This window comes from Buteo buteo, chromosome 4, assembly GCF_964188355.1.
Source record: "Buteo buteo chromosome 4, bButBut1.hap1.1, whole genome shotgun sequence".
In the NCBI taxonomy this organism is placed as follows: Eukaryota; Metazoa; Chordata; class Aves; order Accipitriformes; family Accipitridae; genus Buteo; species Buteo buteo.
The window spans coordinates 62,378,443-62,399,967 of record NC_134174.1 but is presented as its reverse complement, the minus strand read 5'-3'; the positions used below and the strand labels follow the sequence as shown (position 1 = coordinate 62,399,967).

The window sequence follows — 21,525 nt, the reverse complement described above, 5'->3', positions numbered from 1 at the left end:
CACTTGCACTCTGCCCCCACGCGTCCCGCTGCCACTGGGCAGGTTACCACTGGGAGGACTTTACAGTCAGCATCAGACTGCTCAGTGTCACAGAATGTCCTGCACATACACTCTCTGGAGAGTCTAACCTGTCAATATTTACATAGCAAAGATATTATAAATAAAATCAATCCTTCGTCTTTCTGCTTACCTAATTCTAGACCCACATATTGATGTTAAAAGAGTGCATACCTAAAGTAGACTTTGTTGATTATGAGTGGCCCAGATGATCACACTTTAATGTTCTTAAGTATCAGCTTTGTTTTCTTTCTTTACTTTGTTTACAGAGGAGCTGCTGCACGGATGTTCTCACTTTCTGTTAGTGTAACTAAAATTGGAAAGCTGTGTGCAGGCTCATTCCTGATACAGAAACAGAGACAGGCTCTTTTCCTACTCCTTTCCTTCTAAAATATATCAAAAATATGAAGAGGTCAACAACTTAGAAAGCAATGCGGAAGTTTTCCTATACTATCATTGTACGCAGTAACGTGGAAATGGCAACAGCAGCTCTTTTGCTAACTGCACCCTTCTTATTACAGTAATTGCTACAGTAACTCAGAAATACAGCATCTCCAATACACGCGCCCAGCTATACCAATAGATAATAACATTTTAGAGTCACCGGCACTGAATCTAATCATACCAACTAACCCTTAGCAAACATTTTGTCTTAAAAACCTGACAGGATTCCTCTACTTTGTCATTATGCTTGTGTGGTCCCCCTTCTGAGCATGCCAGAATGAAATGTTAATCCTAAACAATGACATCTCCTGGGTGGATTTTACAGTCTGCAAGATCAGTTTCTTTATTGCTGGGAAGGAGTTTGGTGACTCACACCAGCCAGGTAACTGAAGGTAACTATGCAATATATAGAGTGACTCCAGCAGGTTCCCCAAGGGCATTTGTTCCACACCCTCTGCCACGAGTCACAAAGCAGCCATGTGCTGCTGACCAGATTTCAGATTTTTCATATAAAATACTGAGCCTCACAGTTAGCATGTCTTAGCCACCTGGGCTTGGGACATGCACAACATCAAGGGAGAAAATCCCTGCACCTTAAGTGCAATTTAAAAATCAGATTAATGTTTTTTAAACACACCCCTCCCTTGTCCTGAGCTAACAGCACCAATGCCCAAGGACTGCAAGAGCCAAGTGGAGGAGCATGATGAATCGTCTCTCTTTCAAGCGTCTGCAGACTCTACCTTTGCTTTTATTTGGGCTTTCTGAAAATGCTCTTCAATGAACTGAATTGCTTTCAGTTGTAAATCTAAGATGGAAAAATGCAATATTAGGCATATCTGGCTTGGCATCCCTCGAGCAATATCCATATGCGCATTCCTTCCCGTTGCCAATCTCTGTTTGCTCATGATTCTGCTGGATTTTAAGCAAAGGACCTTGCATATGGTAGCAGCACTCCACTGGTCACAATTCAAGGCAGCTGCAGATTTCTAAAGGCAATACAATATGGAAGTCCTTAAAACAAACAGAGATGCTTGGACTTTTAAGTACAGGAGTGTTCGAGATCCTCTAAATATACACAACAGCTCATTCTTTGTGCTTCTGAAGCTCGCTGGAGGAAGCAGGGCTTGTCATTTAGCAGAGTAATTATAATGATTCATTATTATGATTATTAATTATAATCATATAATCACAGTAATGATTAATAATTATAGTCATTACTATTTATATTAGAAGAGATCCTAGAGGCCCCAGTCAGAATAGTGGTCCCCATTGTGCTTCACATGGTAAGGAGAGATGACTACGGGCACCGTAATGACACTGGGACCGTGGTCGAGGACCCAGATCCTTCAGATCTGAGCACCACGTTTGCTGAATGCATTATCCGTACGGCGGTGAAGCACCACGCCGGGTGAGAATGGAGACGTGCAGTCCTGTCAGGCACCGCGTGTCAAAAGGTGGACGATAGCCCAGGGAATGGCAATGGGACAATGACGGGGGAAACCCAAAAAGTGACAGTTACAGCTTAGAGAAGGGACCTGCGGCTGCAACGTTTGCAAAAATAGTGTCTGCTTCTACGCGTCTCCTGGTGCTCCGCTTCGTGCCAACCTCGTGCTTGGGCGAGATGGGGTACTGTGACAAGCACTGCCTAACTACAGCGGTTTCCAACCCATCAGACTATTCTCGCCCAGTCAGCTCGTGTAGATGTACTTCGTACTTCTCTAGGTGTTTTCCTGCCTTGGCTCGTGAGGGACTTACCCCCTTCTCCCCTCTCTTCTCCAGCACTGCCTCCCCATCATCTACATGATTTAAACTTGGGACTCTCAGATGCAAAAATACCACCTGTGCTTGTGTAAAATGTTCATTATATCATATTATACCATAACTTCTGCCGAGCAGGGGACAACAGTCTATCTTGTCTGCCTAGGCACTGCCTGCAGTAATTGCTGAGCCCGTGACCCTCCGCAGCACACTTTGTTCACTCCTGGAGTTTGCTCTCTGCAGCAGTTTAACACGGTGCATGCTAATGCAATAGTCTAATGTTGCATGCTCAGAAGCCTCCTGAAGCCAAGGTACTACCACAATTACCGGGCCTAAGTGTAAAGATAAGTGTGTGTAAGCTTTTGCAAGATTAAGCCTTTGGCCTTTTGTTCTGCCTATACGTAAATTGCTGCTTTCTTGCCGCCTCCTTGTACGTGTCTGGCTTTGAAGATGCAAAAGGTAGGGAGTTCTGCATCCAGTGCTGTAATTTCTGTGTTCTTCTCCAGTTTGCTCCTAAACTGACATTTCTTTGTTCTTCTAGTCTTGTCCCAAGTTGCTTGGTTAACCAGTCAAAGCTATCAGGATTATTCTATTTAGAGACTACAGGACAGATTCAGCTATGAGTTGTGAGGCAGTCTAACTTAATTAACTTAAAAGGTGCCTATACTAGCTTAAGTAGGAACAAAGTCCTTTTGTACGATGGGTGAAAATCCATTACTTCAAAAACTGGGGAATATAAAAAATGGTGATGCTTCATACATCTCCCCCCAACTCTCCCAGACAGGGGGAAGCACGGGTGATAATAGGCTTATCTTGTTATTATCAAACTCTGAAAAGTCAATTGCACAGGCAGATCTGCTGCAAACTTCATTAGGAGAATTAAGGAAAGTATATTTGGCATGTGCTCCATGACACAATGCAGAAGAGAAAAACAGGAGCAGCCCTGGAGGCATGCTGGTTCTTTCAGTAAGGCAAGAAAAGGGACTGGCTGGTGCTCAGGTACAGCTCTCCTTGTTTCTGCAGGACAGTGGTGCTGTTTAATTGCACAACGTGATGCGGTTCTTCAGGGGATTATTTTGTTATTAGAAAGCTTTACATCCCTAGGTATTCTAAATAAAAACTTCCATGGAAAGAAAATCTGAGGCTGGAAAATGGAGTTTGGAAACGACAAAGTCAAAGCTTTCTTACGATCCAGTCCCTGATGACGTGATCACATATGTATGTTGAACAGGGAGCAAGGCGGAGCTGGATACTCCAAGCGAGTGAGTTATGATGGAGCCTCGTCTGATTCACTACAAAGGTTGGATGGTATGCACTCTACGAGACATGTGGCCACACAGCAAACAATGAGCATAAAAATAAAAATTGAACAGCTGCCTCATTTGCTAAGCACGTCCATCTTGTACATTGAGCAAGCCTGGGTTCCTGCAGGGGGGGAAAAAAAAAAGCGTCTGATCGTATTAGCTATATATATACACACTGTATGCGGATGCATCAATATCGGATGCTTTATTAGGCTGGGATATGTCCTGGACTCCAGACAGATATAAGAATAAAAGACATCTTAGAGAATATTGCATTTTTGGCAACATGTGCTGGCTCAAAGGAATTGTAAAGGAAGTAAATTAAATACTACTAAGAATGTATATATTTATAGCACTTTTCATACAAGGATCCCAAAACACCTCTCAAAAAATTAAGCTTCACAACTTTGCTGTGATCTAAGTAGCAAGCATCATTTTTTCTAATATGCGAAGTGAATCAGAAAAAGACGAGCTAGTTTAACCAGACGATCAAGAGCAAGAATGTCTGAATTTTAGGCTCACATTTTAACTCTTAGACAAACTGTCTTCTGTGAAAATATCCAGGGAAGCTATTGATTTTCATGCTTCCCTGCCCTTCTCCAGCAATCCAGCACAGTGCTCAGGCATATGGTTAACTTAAGGCCATTGATTGTTGGCCTGTGTTTCTGAAAAACCTTTTGGCGTGAAGTACGTACAGTTTTGAGCAAAAAAGTAGGTTTATAAGAGCATTGGTCATTTTACCAACTGTGCCTAGAATTTCCTGGACGTTATGAATGTTCAGCTGAATCCCCAGTGTCAGATTGCATTAAAAGACTGTCCTCAAAAAGGAACATTCCAAATTTCCATGATCTTTGCCAGTTTCCAATGATTTGACGTTTATTTGAGCCATTGTGCAAAGTTTTCTGTTGAGTCAGATCATTCAGGACTAGCTGCTGGGACCACAGAGTGTCAGCAGAACATAATTCATCTGCAGCTAATGGCAGCACAGTTTATCGGATAGGTAAGGCTGCTTCATGCCGAGATACGCCACTAGGAAATTTGGTGGGGTTTCTTTTTTTCCATTAAGACAGGAATTAAGCATTCCGTTGCCCCTTCGGTTGCTTGTCGGATCTCTTTAGGAGGAGAAATTTCTGGAGCATCTTTCTGGGGTGAGAAGAGGGAGGGAGAAGCAATATATTGATTTTAAAGAATGCCTCCAGCACCCTGTTTTCTGTATCATCCGTGCTGCCTTAGGTCTTTGTTGGCTTTTTGGCTGATTCAGCTTTATCTTTCTGCTTCCTACATGTACACACACACCTGCTTGACCTCTGCCTTTTCAGTCTGTTCCTAGGGGAATTCCCTCAGCCTGCACAAAGTGCTCATACCAAGCTCTTTGCCTTCATAATAGAGGAAATACCCACCAAGATTACGCCTCGCTTTTGTGGTATGAACTACAGTTGAATAAAACTTCCCCGGCTGCACAGTGAGACCAGGTCTTTGAGCCCACATATGCTTTATGTGAAAACAGCTCGCCCATAAAGGTAAAGCAAGAATTTTTTTTTTTTTTTTTTTGTGAACTGTTCTCAAAAGTAAGTACGCATGGAGCTCTAATTAGCTTTTACCTCTGTGGATGGGACATCTTGGCTTCAAGATAGAGCTCGCGTTGACTTAATTGCTTAGATCTTAAGCTATGCAAGGCAAAGACCCTCTGTGCTTGTGTAGTACCTAGCAGCGCTGGAACCAGACTGAAGTTCCTCCGCAAGACCTCAATGCAAATAATGAATGCAGCTACATAAGAGGACATTGAGTGACTCATTCTAAACCACAAGATGTTTGGACTGCAAATAAAGAAAGATATGTGGGATATAATCTGCTGTTGAGTTTTAACACAATTCCTGCTAATTCTGAGCTCGACACAGCCAGAACAATAGCAGGCTATAGATTTTGTTTCCGTCCCTGACATTTACTAAGCACTGCAAGACTAAAACATTTTGAAGGTTATATCCAATGTCCTGCAGAACGAATGACAAATGTCAACTCTTACACTCTTGCAAGATCTGAGCAGGAATAAGACAGCTCTATAGACTGAGGCAAGTTTATTATTACAAATACCTTATTAAATCTAAATGGTAATGGCATTCCAATTAGCTCATTGTTAGGAATCTTTCATGTTTGACTTTCATTTAGACTGATTACGGGAATAATGCAGACCCTGTATAAGTAATTGGCACAAAATAAAAGCGTTTGAGCTGCAAAAACCCTCCTAGAGGCTGCGCTCTTTAAAAAGAAAAAATAAATAAAAGCTTCCTATCTTTCCCAGCTCATGAGCTCTCTCTGTTCACCATAATAATGAGACAACCCATTGAGTCTCCTGTGGGCCTGGTGGTATCGGAGCTCCCTTTTTACCTACCCCTCTCTTCTCAGGAGCCGTAGGGGGGCTCCTTCTCTTTTACTCTCCACCATCCTATTCTCTGCTCCCTTCGTCGCAAGCCTCGGCACCGTTTTATTGATCCTGCTCAACTGTGGATTCTTTCACACCCAGATCACAGGCTAGCCTCCGTCTCTCCCACACCCTCCTCCTCCTCCTCCTCACAGCCCTGCTGGTCTCTCCAGACACGCAGCCGGGAACATGCCTTTCTGTGTCCTGGCTCCCAGCTCCTTGCAGAGAAAAGGTGTTTTCTTTTGCGGCAGAGCCTCCACGAGCCTGACAGAGACTATCGGTGACTCCTCACGGCGGGATCCTGCTTGCCTCCTTCAGAGGGGAGGATATGGGAAAGGGCTTCTTCAAGAATTCGCTGCAACCTGGGACAGAGATTTTCCTTTCTTCCCCTGGTAGAAGGAGGTCCAGAGAAAGAGGACCCACTGCGGAGTCCCTCATGCCATGGGGAGGGCTGGAGCACAGCCCTTGGAGAGCTCAGCCAGGCTGGTGGGTCCTGGTTTCCCCCCATGGGTTAAGTTCCAGTTGGGCAAGGGTGCACCAAGCCTGGAGGACCTGGCTTACTACTGGGTGCGGGCTGAGGAGGAAACATCCCGTTGTGAAAGACACTGGTCTCGGGGAAAGACGTCCAAAACCATTGCCTGGAGCCCCAGCTCGTTAGGTTAGGAGAAGGAGCAGCACGAGATATTTGGAGAGAAGAGAGAGGGCCACAAGCATTCATCCCTGCCAGACCTCCCTTCCTCCTTCTCTGACTAATCTGGTGCCAGCCCTGTCCTCTTTCTGGGCACGGAGGCTACAGTAAAATGCGCAACGTAGGAAAGGTTTCCTGCTTTTCGGTCTGGGTATGCGCCTCGGTCGCACCCTGCTCTGCGCCGGGGCTGGACGCGAGCCTGCACCTTCTGCCCCTTCCCACCCCACGGCGGGTGGGAAGGAAACCCGGCAGGTGGGCTGCGGGGACCCGAGACATACTCCAGCCGCTTCCCCGCCACCGGGATCAAGCTGGGAGCAGCGCTCTGGATCACAGCTTGCTGGCAGTGTAGACACAGCATGTGTTAGCCGTATGACGGCGCGCCAGGAAAGGTCTCTCTGGTGTGGGAAAGGGAAGGGCCAGCAGTTCCTACTTAGGAACTATTTGGCTTCTGGAGGGCTCTGGAGGGTGAGCTGGGAGCTACGTGTAAGCAGCAGCAGCAGCAGCAGCAGGGCTTTGGGAAAAGCTGTGGAAGTAGATGGTAACAGCAGGCAGCTGTAGGATAGCAGGCAACCGAAAGCCGGGCCCAAACTGCCTGAAGGTTTGGCCGGGATCTGTCCTGCTGCTCTTAGAGGAGAACGGTGGTACCTGCGGCACAAAGGTGCTGGGCGGTGGACCAGAAAGGTTGTGAAATCCCCATCCTTGGAGGTTCTCAGGACTCAGAGGAGCAAAGCCCTGAGCAACCTGGTCTAAATTCAGCGTTGACCCTACTTTGAGCAGGAGCTTAGGCTGGAGATCTCCAGAGGTGCCTTTGGACAGTAATTGCATGACTGAATATGGGTTGGGAACAGCTATTTTGCTCTCTCCATTTGGTGAAAGCACCCTTCATTTCTGACAGCGTTGATCAAAGAATTTCTTCCATTACTGGAAAAATAATAATTAAAAAAAAAAAAAAAAAATTTCTTCCATTACTTCCATTGTTCGGAGAAACCTGCCCGTGCTGGAGGGTATTGTCCCCGGGGTGCCGCTGGGTCCGTGCTCACCAGACAACCAGCCTGCAAACCTGTAGATCAGCTTGGTAGTCCTTTGCATTTGATCTCCTACAGTGCCTCTGTAGGTTTGGGGACCATCAGCCTGCTGGTGGCATACCTTCCTTCCTTCCTCTTGCCTGTGGGTGACTGTCCTGATGAAATTAGGGAAAGATTTCCACGGCTTTCCATAGGTGGGTCAGGACTTTCAAGTCTCTCTGGGCAGTGATGCTTAGTGGATTCTTCATACTGGCTGGACCATGATCTGGTACAACAACCAGTAGTGTGCTACAGCATTTAATCTACCCTAACCTGGTATCACAGTCTTGTTAGGAATTAGTTGCCTTTTAAAAAAACCAATGCAAGTAATAAAGTAACCCGCTCAAAAAGCTGCGACAGGTGAAGTGATGACAAGTTATGGGCACATGCCTAACTAAAGCACATAGCTAAGCACGTGCTTAATTACTTTTCTGGCCTGAATATGGGTACTTTCCCGAACTGAAACTGAAAATTGCTCCATAGCTGAAACACGTAAACAGACCTGTACAAGAGAGCCCGTTTTGTGCGAATGAGAAATATTCCCATGGATGGCTAAGTTTTAAATTAACTCTGATTTTTATGGGACTCTTTGAACCAGAAACCACGACAGAACTTTTAATACTAAGCTGGCAGTAATTTAGGCATTGCTGTATTGTCAGGCATATTTATCCTGCCTTTGTATTTGTAACTGGTTTATATTTACTTGTCACATTAAAATAACCAAGAATTCACTTTTGTGTGTTAGAGCCGTTCTGATGAGGTATGTACGGGTAAGAGCTTTGTTACCTGTCTGCAGTAATAAAGATGAAAAATCTACTGACATCCCAAACAAGCTGTAAACTAGGTCATTTAACAAGGTTAATTTTAATGCTTGAAACCGCTATGTTGTCATTGTAAATTAGAAACTTCAGGTGAATGAAACCTTGGATGCGTCGAAGTCATCTGTGACAATGGATCCGGAGGCGGTGACTGGCTTAATAGTTACAAAATTCTTCTGAATAACCCTACTTACACGTCTGTCTATAAGGTTAACCAGAAAGGAAATTATGCAGAGTAAATTTTCTCTGTTTAAAACCCATAAGCCTTACAAATTATATTTACATTTAATTAAAAAGTAGACACATTAGCCATTTTTTCTGCACTTTTGTTCAGATTCTGCACTGGTTCAGAATTCCTCTGCAAGATGTTTAATGATAATCTTTTTATAAATAATAAGATAGTTAGACAGAGTTGCCTTTAACCCCAAGTCTTGATTTGTAAGTTTAATAAGTTTCCAAACATATTATTAAGGATTGTGGACAAAAAAAAAGGAAAAAAAAAAGGTGAAAGAACAAAGAATCGAGGTGCATTAATAATACTCAGGAGTGATATTGTTCCACCCTCAGAGCTGGATGAATTCCCTTTGTAGCCCTTGAAATCTACCCCTCTTATCTGTTTCAGGATTAAATCATCTCCTTATCTCAGCTGTATATCCATACTGTACTCTTTATCACAGAATACATGCTCAGTCAACATCCTGAAAGTTATGGCCAGAATGATTAGTGATTTTGGTGTCTGGATTTTGACAGGAGGCTCCTCAGAGAGCGCCTAATTCAGGTTGTGATTTCTTTGTTTATTCCATGCCTTCTGCTAAGAAGCATATTTAATTGTGGGGAAAAAAATAACTGGAGGCTGCTGAACATTAGATTCTCAAAGCTGACATGAGTTTCAAGCACTGGTCAGCTACCAAGACAACCCTGTCCTCTGCAGACACCAGTATCGACCCATGGTCTCTGAGGGAGCTCTAGGAAAAGACACACGAAACAAATCCCGAGGAGACCTTTTAGATTAGGAGCAAAACCTTGGTCACGGGTAAAAGCAGACCACTGGGACAATGCTGTCCCTAAGCCCTGCATTGCTAAATTAGCACCCTCTGAACCAAATTAAGCCTTTTTTGGGATCAAGGTAGTAAAGCGTGGAGGACATGAACGTATTGCTCATAACAAGCAAGGTCAAATGAGAAAAATGAGATAATCAGGCCAGGGGGAGGTGAAAGAGGGAGTTCTGGTGATTATAGTTATTTGGAAATCCAGTGGAGGGAGGATCCCTATGGCTGAAAAACATTTCCACACCTAGAATTTGTGGAGGATGAGGTTTTGGTGGTGACTAGTTCTTTGATGTCTTTTCCTTTCCCCGCCTTTATCTAAGCTTCACTTGAGCCTCAACCAGCAGCTTGCTCCCAGGTGAGGTTAATTCCTAGATGCTGCGAGGAGCTATCAGCTGACTTCTTAAAACACTGTTTAATTAGCAATGATATTACATTTTCAGAATGGAAGCATGTACACAAAGGGCTGGAGTTATGAATTACAGTAACAGAGGATAATCTACAGAGAGACAACAACAAGATATATTAATGCAGTGCCCAGACATGCCCATGTGTTGTGCTTACAGCTGTCCAAGTGATGAGTGTGTATGTGGGATATTTGACTAAAGGCTCCATAGCAGAAAACAAAATAAAGCAAATAGAAGAAAGGAGAGAGAGGTGAAGAGAAAGGAAAATACTAAGACTTAATTCCCCAAGCCACTCCTTCACCTGCAAATTCAGACATCAACAGCACTGGGCAAAAATTAGACAGGAGGTTTCCCTGGGTGTGCTGTGATGCAATAGCACAAAGAAATACACATCATAGTTGTCTAACAGGTCAGGAGCCTGTACTGGTACCATGTACATACTTAACAATATGTAGTTCCCAAATGAAAGCAATTTACCAAAAAGTCAAATTTAATTCCTTTTTTTTTTTTTTTTTGTAGCTCCAGTGTTACTTTGGAAAAGCCTGGTTAGCTGAGCACTATGAAAAGTATTGTTTTCTCCTGCACCAACGGACCCCCTTTTTAAATATCAGGTTTAGAGAAACATGTCCAGTAACAATCCCAGCTCCCTATCCCCCAACTTCCACTTGACAAAACCAGACCAGTTCAGACTAAAGAGCCAGTGAGAAAAACAAAACAAACCTGAAGAGCCTGTGTATGAAAACCAGAGCTGAATGGTTTGAGCAGCTTCAGGCCTGACATTGAAGTTCCTCTGTGGCAAAAGGAACTGAAGGGCATGATGGGATCATCAAATATTTCTTTGCCTAAATTACAGCAAGGCCAGAGATTTGTGAAGATTTGACCGTTAAGTCAAATAAGGATATTTGGATAAGTTAGGATGGCTCCGGTTGTTAGTCAACTAGGCACAAATTAAGCTACTAATAACCAGGAAAACCAACATATGTGACAAGCAGTATTTTAACAAAATAGACCTTCAACAATAAACCATCCTGATGAGTATTTCTCAGGTTTCTGCCCTTTTCTCAGAAAAGCAAACATTGCATTATCACGTTTTAGAAACCCTTACTGCTTTGTTCCCAAAATGCCCTGAAAAAATTCACACGTTTTCCTCTCTTCTCATTTACAGCTTGAAGGTCCATCTATGTTTTCCACAGCAAGTTATGAAACTGGCACCGTCCTTATCCTCTTTCCATCTGGAAAGGGTGGTTTCGTCCAAGATCTTCAAAGGGGAGTGAGCCACTCGAGTACCTTTAGGGATCCAGTCCAACCGACTCATGAAGAGTGCAGCAGAGGAAGAGGCGGCACATGCTAGATACGGGTGATGGAGACCTTCCCATGGGATGGTCCCAGGGTTGATGTTAGTGGTGACAAAAATGCAATTGGACGAGTCACAACTTGGAAGGAAGATCCAGATCCTCAGAGGTACCTAACTCTATTGGGCCCAGATCCTTGGAGCGGTACAGGTATATAAGGCCCATTGATTGCAGAGGGGTTAAGCAGTTTAACACCCTTCTCTATGGATTTGAGAACTGAGCAGAGATCTCAGACTCCGACCTCTATAAAACAAAATGGGTGACTTTAGGATAGCCCAGAAGAGAAGAACAAGGAATGGTATGGGGTCATGAAGTACAAATAACCAAGCAGAGCACCAGTCTTTTAAGGTGCTGCGGTATGGCTCACTGAAGTCAATGAAAAGTTCCTTCACAATTTCGGTAGATCAGCCCCGGTGCTTTACTCTTCAGCTGAGCGGGTTGGAACACTGCCTGTCTCCTGCCTCTTCCCAGGGTGAGTGAAAAGCAGTCCAGAGACGTTAAGGCAAATGAATCCTTTGATTTAAACAAGGTTTGGCCAGGGCCCAGGCTGGCCCAAAGCGAGCCTCTGGTTATATCAACAGTTGTAAGTAACTTAGCCTGTGTCAAAGTGCAAACGACATCGCCGTCTGCTATGTGCAAACCCTGCAACAGTAAAGATGTCATTAGATACTCCACATCTGAGGCAGGCCACTCTTGCCAAGCCCAGGCCCCGTAGAATTTGGCATCGCTTATAAAGATTAATCTATTAATATTTATTATCGTTACTATTTAATATTATTCTCCAAATTGCAAGCAGGGGAGTTGAGGTTGTGGGTAACCTGCAGGCCAATTAAATTTCGGGAGGAGCAAACTTCTGGACTTCTGGAGGTATTTCTCTTTGCTTTGCAGAGAGTATTCCTGTCTGGCTGAGCGATACGTGGAGCTAGGGTGACAGCCTGTGGCAAAACAGAAGAATTTCAGTGTCTTAATCCTTTTGATTTCCACTTGCTTTTGATCTTTTCTCCACTTCCTGCTCGGCAGGCCAGACAAAGGTGGTAACGTTGTGGCTGCTCCCATCACCCAAGGTTTGAAGAATGGGAAATTGCCATCCTTTCTCCCTCTTCTTTCTCCCTACTCTTCTGCGTTGGTGTTTTCAGATGCTGCATTGACTAACAGCCCATTTGACAGAAGGGTGCTGTTCCTGGCTGTGCAACCTGAAGGAAATAATCTTGCGTGCATCTTCGCAAGTGTCGCTTCAGTGGGATGGCTGGCTGGCTCCTTTTGACTCCAAAAGAGAGGAGGAATGGAGCAGCCCAAATCTCAGTTCTGCATTTTTTTCATGTTTTGCGTCTGGCCTATTCTTTCTTCCGTGACATGGGCCCTGTTAGAGGCGTCTCCTGTTGAGGTCTTCTAGTTGGCAGGGCAAACCCCAGCTATCTCAATAGCAAGGCAGCAGCCTCTGCGCTTCTAATAAGACTTTAGGCATTTTTCATTCCCCAAATGTTTATTCTGGGTCAGAGTTTTCTTCTGCCGCTGCTTCTTTCTCTTTAGCAGCAGAGTTAAAGAAAAAATAAATCTATATTCTTGCTATACTCTGCCCGAATTAATCAAATAAATTTTCTTTAAAGCAACACTAAATGAGTCACAGATGGTATTGCCCTTTTACAGGTTGCAGAAATCACCCATTACAGTTCTTTTAATTTATCAGTGAGGGAAAATAAGATGGCCTCTTGCTCCCTTCGCAATAATAATCAGAAACAGTCTATTTGGAGTTTAATTTACCCCAAATATGTATTGATAGTTGCAGTGAGGAATATGTGACCTCTTTGGGAGTCACCAGTGGATGGAAGGTGGATAGCTTTTATAAAACCACCTTTAATAAAAAAGAGTGTTATATTGAGTATGTTTGGTGGTGTATTTAAGCATATGGTTTCCATATCAGGAGCTAAGATGGCAAACACATGCTTTACCTTCTGACAAACCTTTCTTATACTCACCACTCCTTGAAAAAAGAAAGCTGCGAGGGCTTTATTTTATTTTATTTTTTTTTTATTTTACAACTCTGATTATATGGAAGAGCCGAAGAAATTTCACGAGGAATGTAAAACTTGTGTCTCCTTTGCTTTTTTTTTTTTTTTTTGCCGGCTCGTACAAAGAGACGAAGAGACAAAACGCGGCCCTTGGCTTAGCCCGGCTCTCCCGGTTCCCCCCCAGCCCACTCTGGGTGGGATCCCCGGGAAGGGACCCCCTGCCGCCAGCTCCATTCCCCTCCACCTCCTTTGCAAAAAAACCCATCCCCTGGGAAAAGCATCCCCAGGCGGCCCTGGCTTTTCCCAGGATGTTTTTTTGGGGAGGTGATGGTAGTGGGGTGGCTTTGCCTTGGGGTCCCAGCGCTGCCCCCCATCCCGCCGGGGGCTGCCAAAACCCTCCGGAGAGGGGCTGCCTCGCTCCACCAGTGATAAATCTAGCGGTCCCCTCGCTTTTTCGTCACTTGCCTAATCCTGTGCCCTTCTTTTCATGTGCGGTAATTGCTAACATCTGCTCCCGGAGCCCGAGCCGTGCGGAGTTTGCGAAGGCAGAACAATGGCAACAGCTGTTTCATTTCGCCCCGGGCCAGCGCTTCCTGTTCAGTCTGCATCTGCCCTTCTGGGTCCAATTTATGTTCCTGGGTTGGGTTTTTTTTTTTTTGGTGGTTTTTTTTTTTTTTTTTTCCTCCCCGTGACCCCCGCTATACGTCGGGATTCGGAGGAGCTTCAGCCCTGGGCTGCGCAGAGGGGACGGGGGGTTAAGGGGAGGAGGGGGATGGCTTGCCTCTCTTCAAGCAAAAATAATAACAAACGTCAGGGAAAAAAACCCAACCAAACACCCCGACGTAATAGGAATGAGCAGCGAGGCCGGGTGGCGGTGCTCCCCACGCTCATACATCCCCGTGGGGAGTGCGGTGGCCAAGGTCCGACCGGGACTGGCCGGTCAGCGGGGACCGATCCCGGCTCCGCAGCCCTCCGAGAGCACAGCCCGCAGTGGTGGGCGCCTTTAGGGTGCTTTTAAGCCCCCCCAGCCTGACCCCCAGACTCGTCATCCTTCGATTTCCCTGTCCCAAAATGACAGTCGCCTGGGCGAGGGGAGGCAAATGGGCTCAGCCCTTCCAGCGGGGAAGGAAAACTGGTTTCAGGCTGGATCCCACAAGTGTTTGGGGCCAGGACTGGGCCTCGTTAGGCTGTGGGCTCGTTTAAAGCTCTGGAGCTGACCAGGTTGTTTCTTTGAGTCAGGTTCATACTCAAAGTCTGCAGGATCAGCCCTTCATACATCACATTTTAACATGAATTCTTCCTTCCTCCCCTCTATTTTTTTTCCCCTGAGAAAGTGGCTGCATTCTTTCCTGAGTTAATTGTATCTTTCTGGGTTGGATAAGGCATATCTCATTAGAGGGGGAGAGAGATTTGATGTGAACCTCAAGCTGCCTTCTCCACGCTACAGAAAAGAAATCCCTAATCAGCACAGTATATATTTTGTATAATTGCTCTTTGACATTCCCCCTTTCCTTGCTAATTAAAGTGAAAGAAAACGGTGGTGAAATGTTCCAGCGTGTTTTTCTAGGACAAGAAAAACTAAAACCCTCTTTTGTTTATAAATACAGGATATTTTAACAGTCCAGAGAATCAGCTGTTTTCACAGGCACGCTGCTGAAATTTATTATTATTTTTCTTTCGAGCCAGGCATTGAGCACCTCTGCAGTTAGAGATCAGCTTCGCAGCGGTGCGAACGGCCCCAGCTTGGTGGACGTTACCCCGTCCCCCCCCCAGCACGTCCCGGGGTTGTGATGGGTGATGCTGCGTGCCTGCTGGGAAGCACGAAAAAGGCCATCTCCTCCTGCACTGTGTGAAAGCCTCAAAGCAAGATAGTGTAGAGTAAAATACTCAGTTTCGTGTAGCGATTTTTTTTTTTTCTTTCAAGAGTGAAAATTAAAGCAATAAAAAGTGAGCAAAGCGTAAACGGTAGCAAGGATCTATAGCTACCGCGGATTATTTCTAGTGTCCTTGAGATTATACGATGATTTTTCCCAGTTTTGCTCTAGCAGAAAGGGGTCGTTCCCTCCTCCCTTCAGGTTTGTGTTTTAAAGGCTGAACAGTTCACCCACACCCCCACCCTTCCTGGGATCCAGGGATGGAGGTGGCCTGGCTCCTCTTCTCCCACCGCCTGACTCGCCAGCCCCCACGTGAGCTCTTGCAGCCCACCAGGAGCTCCTCCACCTCCGGAGCAGCCCCTCTCCCGGGAAGCAGCAGTCGGGCTGTCCTGGAAATCCCGGCACCATGGTGGGACCTGGAGCAGCTACAGAACTTGTCCAGCTTCTGCCCCCCCCCCCCCCAATTCCTGAAATGGGAAAGAAAAATGAGTCTCTAAAGGATCGACAGGGTGGGGAAGCCTCCTCTACAAGATCTTTCCCAGCATGTCCTGTTCCGTTTTCTCTTCCTTTAGGTTTTCCATAGGGAAGGTGGGCCTGATCCGTCCTGCAGCGGACTGAGTGGCTCCTTGGGGTGCTCACTGCCATCCAAAGGAAAACTGCAATCTTGCTGGCTCCCGATTTTATCCCAGGTCTCCTGGGATGGATACTAGGTTATTTTATAAAGGTCTGAGAGTTAAGGGGTGGGAGAGAATGACAATATTACCCTCCTTTTTTGTGTGTGTTTTGGAAATTCTGAGCTTTTGGAAACTGCACTAATGGCCACAGTAGCAGGAAAAATAGAGAAAATACTTGCAGATGCAAATAAGGCCAAAACCAGAACAACAACAAAAAAGGAGAAAGTCTTGCATGTATGATTTCTTTTAAAATCTCATGATTATTTAAGCCAGACTTTTTATTTTAATAGGCAGTTCTTTATTTCTAGAGCTAAAATCACCACAGCTGTTACAGTGGTGGCATTGACTACTCTTCCCTACCCTTGGCATGTGAAGTTTGTGGTAATATTTTATCCGGGTAGAAAGATGTCTGAAGCATTTTAAGAGTAATCACTCCACAAGAACGGCTTGGACATATTTGCAAAGCACCACACACCTCAAGAAAGGCAGTACCTGCTTATCACCAGCAGTTAAGGGTAGCTTGCTGAAAGGCTGCCAGCAATTTCTTCTTAGGGGAGATAGCATTATATACATTTAGAGAGTGTATATGTATGGTGTGTGTGTGCATATATATATTTTTTTCTAATGTGTATTTATTGCTGATTCCTGGTATTTATTTGGGGAAGGCTAAATGGCACTGAACAGTTACTGCTATGCCGACTCTCATTTGTCATGTTCCCTGTTTACGTGAAATGCTCGCACTAGTTGGGACGCGATCGCGCCCTCTGCTACTGGGGACAAGAAGCCTCCTAAGTCCTACCCAAGCCACATGCGAGAGGGAAGGGGACAAGGAAGATACTGCTCTGTCTTGTCCTCTTCAGCCCCACCGCATCCGTGCCTCAGGTCTTGGTACTTTGGGCATCCAGAGGGTGGTTCTGGGTGATACTGGTCACCACTCACCTGTTTCCCAAATCCACTTAGGATGCTCATGCTCCCTGTAAGCCCCCACCGTGGAGGACTGGGCAGATGTCTCCAGGGAGATGGTGGTGAACGAAGGTGTCTCACATGACAGCGTGGAGTCGCAGACCATCTGCAGGTCCTCTCAGACCTGGGGATTATTCCCACAGCTTCAGAAGCCCTGCCCGTACGACGTTCATGTCCTCCTCGTGAGGGAAGAACACTCTGTTCTTGCATTGTGAGCATCTTGTGTTTTTCACTTAATAATAACCGTCTGCAAGTTTTTATGATTTCTTCTCAAGGTGGTACTAAAAATAGCTCTTTCTTTCCCTTCCCTCAAGCCCTTTTTTAGAGCAATATTTTTATTTTTCACCCTGAAGCTAGTCTTGCATGAAGGGGCAGGAAGAAATGTGGTCACCTGGGTGTCCTATCCTCATTCCCCCACTTGCTGACTGTAGGGCTGATTTTGTCTCTGGTGCAGTTTTGTTTCTGCTGGATGATACATTAAGGCCATTCGGGTCCCTGAAGGTCACCTAAGCCCAAGAGTGCTGCAGCCTTGACCGCAGAGGCAGCCCTGCGTCGCCTGGGACACATCTCTGTCCATCACACACTCCCCGTTAGGGATCAGGGCACGAATTCTTCTTGAACTGGAGAAAAACCTGAAGGTCCAGGTCCTGCCCTTTGCCACAAGGCTGCCACCTCCCCCTTCCCTCCAAACGACTGGGGTATCTGAAATACCAGCTACTGTATTTGCTCTTTCTTCCTATAAGCATGTTCTTGCCAGGGGCGATGCTACCAGGGCATCAGTACTCGTTCTCTGAATGGGATCTCCTGCATCATGATGTTAATACTTGGCATCTTTTTGAGCCAAGTGGGATTTACTTTAAAAGTCTTTCATCACACAAAAACCAGTGATGAAGATATGCTGGTTTAACAAAGGGAAATGCATTGTATCACACGTTTCATGTGGCCCTGATTTGAGAGGTACCTAGGGTAATTAGTTCATGTTGATAAATTCACAGGCCACACAGAGGTCTGCAGCACAAGTCTCCCTCCTGCCCTGTTGATGATGTCCACCCTGGGCTGGAGGATCACCCTCCCTCCAGCACACCCAGTTGGGTGCACTGGTCCCAGCAGCCCAGCCCCGAGCTGCTATGCCATGCCACCTTGTTCAATCACACCTTTGTTGCGATGACATCAGATCGCATCGTTACCCTCTGGGAAAGACCCAGAAGGGCGTTCTAAGCTGCTGATCACACAAGGGAGCCAGAGTAACGAGTTGCTGACAGATTTATAGGTTTTAGTCCAATTAAAATGCTGTTTATTGCCTTTAGAAGGTCCCTGTTTGTTTCTAATTTTAGAAGTAATTTTGGGAAGTGACTAGCTTGGCAGTGAATGGTGAGCATGGGACCTGAAATTTTCCACTAGCGCTATTGTTACTATTAATTAATAAGTATTATTAATAAGCAGCTGGCCTTGGACCTCGTCCTGCCACGGCAGGGCAGGAATTCAGGACACCACCCAAACACCACCAACAAAATGGCTTTGCTGTGAAAGGGCTCAGCTTTGCTGTGAAAGGGCTCAGCTTTGCTGTGAAAGGGCTCAGCTTTGCTCCTCTCACTCCAAATTACATCTGCTTTGACCAGGACTGGATTTGTCGCCTTTTTTTCCAGATGCAGCCTATTGTTTTCCACCATTCTTGCTGCTCTTCTCAGCTTTACCATCAACATGGCAGTAGCCATCACTCAGCAAATACCCTGTGGCAGTTAGTGATAAAAATAACCAAATGCATATAGGTATACATACCTATATATTTATATTACATAGGAAGGAGGCGAGTGCCTGCAGGTGACCTCCAAGGGAGCTCTCAGAGGCGATGCACCCGCTCAGGAGCAGCTAGCGCTGATTTGGTAAGTGCAGTTGGTGTTTGAACCTGTCGCTCTTGGTTGCCCTCACGCAGCTTCTCTTCTGATTGCTCAAATTTATGCTTTTAATTTATTCACGTTAAAGAGGGGGAGAAGTTTTGAGGAAAAAAAAAGTGCAGCGGTGTAAATGATCGTGTCTATCTCTGGCTAGCAGCGATGGGAACCTTGCATGAATAAGAAGTGCAGAAATAACAAATCTTGCTTGAGAGATGAAACTAGAGCTGGAATTGAGACTTGTAAGTTCTGTTCATAAGCTGGTGCAGTTTTGTTGTGTGGCTGTGGGAAAGCCACTTGGACGTCAGCTTTCCCACTATCTAGAAAACCTGGAATATGAAGTTATTGTAAAACTTGTCTATTTATTTGTGATGTACTTTGAGAGCCTCTGGTGAAAAGTACTGGGTAGCTGCACGATTCCCTGTGGTCTGTAAAATCTACATCGATTACAATTTACCAAAGGCAGTGACAGGAAGTTTTAAACAGGGAGAGACCCAGCCAAAACACAGGATCCTCACGTTTCCAGATCTTGGAGAGGTCCACGTGCTGAACTCAGACCCAAAGCTGGCGTCTTTGCAGAAGACAGAAGGAAGACCACGAGCCTTCACATGAGCCTTGAAGTCTCGAGGAGAAGGCGGGGAGGGCTCGACCCCATCTCCTGCCTGGTTGTTCTTAATCTCCTGCAGGAATGTGACATTCCACAAAAGCTCTTCTCGGGGCAACGGTGGAGGCCACTGCCAAACCCCAGTGAGCCGTACCTCTCCTTCCTCTACCCTGAATCGTCCACAATAATCCTTTAGCTGGGGGCTGAAGGCATAGAAAAAAGAAAAGATAAAAGGGAGCTTGAATCAATGCTGACTTCTGTGGTAGCTAATGCTTTAAAAATGCCTAAAGATCACTTCGATTGCACACTGTTTGGGCCATGCGCCATCCTTTCATTACTTATCCATGTACAGGAGAGCTCACTAACATTCTGTTGAAAATATATTTCTCTTTTGGCCAAATCCAGATTTTTTTTTTTTAGCAGAAAACAAAAAAATATTTTAGCTGAAATTAATTTTTTTCCCAAAGTGATCCCTACCCCCCAAGTAGAGGAAAGCAGGTATTTTTTTAGAAGCTTTTGAGTTCAATAAAAAATACGTTTCTACTGAAATATATTTCAAGGCAATTTTTTGCCTAGGGCTAATTTTTTGGCTATGTCTAACACATAGTAGCTGCTTAGGAATCTGTCTGCTGTAAACAGGATTATTACTAAAAAATAGAAGAGTGTGAGGATGCCAGAAGGGGAAAAGCTCACCATTTTCTTTTATCCTAGGCAGATCACTTCAATGGGCTAATAGCCAAGAAGGTTAAAACATTAATGGATCCTGCACAGACCACACCAGATGGAAAAGATCTGAGTTGGGCAAAACCTCTTTGTTGAAATCTGTACTTTTGAGTGAAATCTTTTCAGAAGGGTGGAGCATCAGGCAAAGGAGCATCTCACCCTTAGGACACATTTTTGTGATACTTCAAAGGAAAAGTTGTGAATTCTTGCTTGCGGTTTCATTGATGTATATTCTTTCCAGAACTCTGAAAAACTTCCCTCTCCAACAAGGTTTGGTCCTGTGGGTCAGTGGATCCTCCTGGCAAGCTGGTGAAATGTCTTATAGGCTGTCAAGGGAAATACCTTCAGGTCAGCACTTGCACGGAGGCGTCTGCCTCTGCCCTCCCTCCAGGCTATGGGCTGATTATGGCCAAGGTCTTTAGGGACCTAGCAGGGGTTGTCACTTTTAGATGGGCAGGAGGAAGGGGAAGGCAGCAGTGATGAAGTAATAGCTGTTATGGCAGAATGAGAACTGCTCCAGTGGCATGGTAACACCACGCAGCAGTCCTGGCACGTGAGCCTTGGTAAACTTAGGGGTTTTATAGCTTTATGGATGCTGACAGTCAGTCTTAGGAATTCCTTAACATTATCAAGCCAACTGCATTACTTGATGAAATGATTATTTTTGTATTAACCTTATGAATATTAACACTCATAAACTTCTTCCTAAGTAACTGTTAATATATGATATTATGAAAATAATAAAAATGTTGAAGGAGCTTTCAAGCCAGCATGTGGGCTCTGCTACTGACTTACTCTGTACTCTTGGATGACTCTTTTACTTTCAAGCACCTCTTACTTCCCTCTGATGAGTTATTGCTTGTACAGCCCTGCAAAAAAAGTTAAGAAGATGATCCATGAGGGCAGGTTTCTTTGGGATTTCAGTGCAAGAGTCCTGTAGGCATTTGACTGGAGCGCAATGAAGAAAATGTTCCCGTGCATCAAGAGGAAGAACACATGGGCATGCAGCAATTCACAGTCCAACAGGAAGAGGGCAGTTAGGTTTGGTAGGTAACGGGAGCGTATTTTCAGATCAGCTGACGCCAATAGCCTATTGCCAATGGGGCTTTGGGGAGAATCCACTCTTTTGGGCATGGCATTAATGCAAAAAACCCTGTGTCATGCTCAAGGTGAAACAGGGTGAGTTCTGTTTCCCAGACACATCCCTGACATGGGCTATGGTCCCAAACTGAATCCCTTTGTAATACTCAGGGGGCAAAAGGGATCCCAGAGGCTGCTAGCACACAGAGCCATTGGAGTAAAGGCCTTTTAAGTAAAATCCAGTCTCCTTTTTGTGCTTAAAAATGGTGGGACTGAAAATACCAAAGAGTTCCAACTCATAGAAGTCATTTAAATGTGCCATTGATACCCCTGAGCCTTGCTGGATGTA

General features: G+C 45.1%; 1 long non-coding RNA gene across 2 annotated transcripts in view; it reads left to right on the top strand.

Moving 5' to 3' along the window:
• The window catches only part of LOC142030379 (uncharacterized), a 32,966-nt gene extending 12,034 nt beyond the window's left edge, over positions 1–20,932 (top strand). The window contains exons 2-4 of one of the 2 annotated variants that reach the window (XR_012650176.1): positions 11,171–11,829; positions 18,678–18,760; positions 20,085–20,932. This is a non-coding gene — a long non-coding RNA (uncharacterized LOC142030379). Of the gene's footprint in view, positions 1–11,170; positions 11,830–18,677 lie in introns of both variants that reach the window. The other variant, XR_012650175.1, reaches the window with a different exon arrangement.
• Positions 20,933–21,525: the final 593 nt, after the last annotated feature.